Source organism: Etheostoma cragini, chromosome 9, assembly GCF_013103735.1.
Source record: "Etheostoma cragini isolate CJK2018 chromosome 9, CSU_Ecrag_1.0, whole genome shotgun sequence".
Lineage (NCBI taxonomy): Eukaryota > Metazoa > Chordata > Actinopteri > Perciformes > Percidae > Etheostoma > Etheostoma cragini.
The window spans coordinates 86,274-88,904 of NC_048415.1; the positions used below are offsets into that span (position 1 = coordinate 86,274).

Sequence of the window (2,631 nt, forward strand, 5' to 3'; positions counted from 1 at the left end):
ATGTAAACATACATATACACCATGTATACACATGTATCATGTAAACATACATATACACCATGTATACACATGTATCATTTAAACATACAAATACACCATTTATACACATGTATCATGTATACATACAAATACACCATGTATACACATGTATCATGTAAACATACAATACACCCTGTATACACATGTATCATGTAAACTACATATACACCCTGTATACACATGTATTATGTAAACATACATATACACCATGTATACACATGTATCATGTATACATACATATACTACACCCTGTGTACTTGGTGTGTTGTATATCGGTTTCAGTTATCACCGTTTTGAATGTCATTGATGTTCAGGAAAACATTTTGTTGACAAAATTCTATCTTTATTGCTGATGAATTAAACATAACAGGTAAAAACATTAAGGTGACGTTACATAACCATTATTAACTATTAGAACCATAACTAACATTTCACACAGTAACCCCCCCCCCACGTTTTGATGTGTGATGACATAGATGATGTCATTGACTGTGTCCTTCCTGTTGTGTTACAGATAAAGCTTCCAGTGTTTCCTCTCCTTGTGCTCGTCCCTCCGTCCGTTTGCCCTCCTTCGTCACCGCTCAGCCCTTTTCCTTCCCCCTCTTGCCCGTAGCGCGCCCCCCCGGCCCCCTCCCCCCCACCTCGGCCCCCCCTCCCTTCAGAGGTCTGACGGAGACGCTGCTGCAGGACTTTGAGGACAGACGAGTGAAAGAGAAGCTGGATGAGAGCGCAGTAAGTCTCCAACACTGGTACTTTTATTTTGAAGGTTCTAGGCCCAGTAGGTCTTCAACGCTGAGGCTCTTATTTTGAAGGTTCTAAACACAGTAGGTCTTCAGCGCTGAGGCTCTTATTTTGAAGGTTCTAGGCACAGTAGGTCTTCAACGCTGAGGCTCTTATTTTGAAGGTTCTAGGCATAGTAGGTCTTCAACGCTGAGGCTCTTATTTTGAAGGTTCTTGTGCTTCATTGATTTGTGTTTTTCTGTGTTCAGTACGCAGGGATTCAGCTGGTCGACGACGTGAATAACGAGGTAAATAAGAGGGGGGAACGCCAGAGCAGGGGGAATGAGAGAACAGGGGGGATGAGAGAACATGGGGAATGAGAGAGCAGGGGGAATGAGAGAGCAGGGAGAATGAGAGAGCAGGGGGAATGAGAAGGGGAACGCCAGAACAGGGGGAATGAGAGAGAGCAGGGGGAATATGAGAGCAGGGGGAAATGGGAGGGGGGAAACGCCAGAGCAGGGAGAATGAGAGCGTAGGGAGAATGAGAGAGCAGGGGGAATGAGAGGGGGGAATGCAGCAGGATATGTTCCTGTTGCTTTAACGTGTGTTTGTCTGTTTCAGGTCGTTGAGTCGACTCGAGTGACTCGACATAAAAACAAGCGCGCTCTGCTGTGGGAGGCCGGAGAGTTCACCAACCAGGCAGACCCCTGAGACCTGATCCTGATCCCCAGCCTGAACCTGATCCTGATCCAGGTCTAGGTCCAGTTTGTCTCTTCACTAACAGAGCTTGTCTCTGATTGGTTCTCCCTCAGCTGAGATTAAAATGGTTTTACTAAAGTTGAACACTCCAAATGAACGGCTGCAGCTGATTGGTCCCTGCTCCTCGTCCAATCAGCTGCCAGTGACTGAGCAGAAACGGAGATGACACATGTTTTGGGGGGTGGGATGACGAGAGGAATAATTGTAGTACATTATTTAATTTAATTTTTTAGTGATTTTTAGAATATTTAATTTATCTTCAGTGTGTATGTGTACGTCTCCCTGCACGTGTCCATCTAATTATCTGAAATTGGTAAAACCTCCTCAATCAACATGTCGCTATGACGATGCAGATGCAAAGTGTCTTTTATTTCCCCCCCGGCACCGCTGCATGACTCTTTTTTGAGACATGTCTCTCTGTCTGAGCGTCTTCCATTGTCTCCGCACGACGTCCCACGGCTCGTCCTAAACTTTGTCGGCCATTTCCTTCACGAGTTCCTGATAAATTAAATCCAGAAAGTCTCTCGTCTCCTCGTCCGTCCATGTCCATCTGTCTTTGTTGCCCCCTCCATGTGTGAGACAGAGAGGACTTACTGAGTGAAATGAACTACAACTTCTTCTTCATTGTTCAGATAAAAAATGTGGATGAATACAGCGCCAGTGCCTCAAAGAGAATAGTTTTGGGATCAGCAACCCCCCCCCTCCCCCCCGCTCCTCTGTGATGACGTCATAAAAGCCTGTTCTGATTGTTTTCATGATTTGAAAAGAATAAAAAATATTTTACAACTGCAGACTGTCCTGCTATCTCTTAGCATTGTTAGCTAGAGAATGTGTGTGTGTCTTTATGTGTGTGTGTGTGCGCGCGTATGTGCTGGTTGCTGTTGCCATGGCAACATGCTGGCTGCTGGACGGCCAAAAGAAAAAGAGAGGAGTGGGTTGATGTTTATGTGCGAGACCAGTCTGTCATCATTATGGGATGGATCCCTACAGAGATAAACCTTTTCAATGACTAAAACAACACATAAAAAACCTCCCTTTATGCTGCTCTATACACGCTAAAAGTAGTGATTATTTACATGGAGTCTGGTGGAGATATGCTGCTCTATACACACT

At 44.9% G+C, this 2,631-nt stretch overlaps 1 long non-coding RNA gene across 1 annotated transcript; it reads left to right on the forward strand.

Moving 5' to 3' along the window:
• The first annotated feature begins 496 nt into the window (after positions 1-496).
• Positions 497-1,409, forward strand: LOC117950701. The gene is made up of 3 exons (XR_004657971.1): positions 497-771; positions 1,029-1,067; positions 1,381-1,409. It is a non-coding gene; the product is annotated as an uncharacterized LOC117950701 (long non-coding RNA).
• The last annotated feature ends 1,222 nt before the right edge of the window (positions 1,410-2,631 follow it).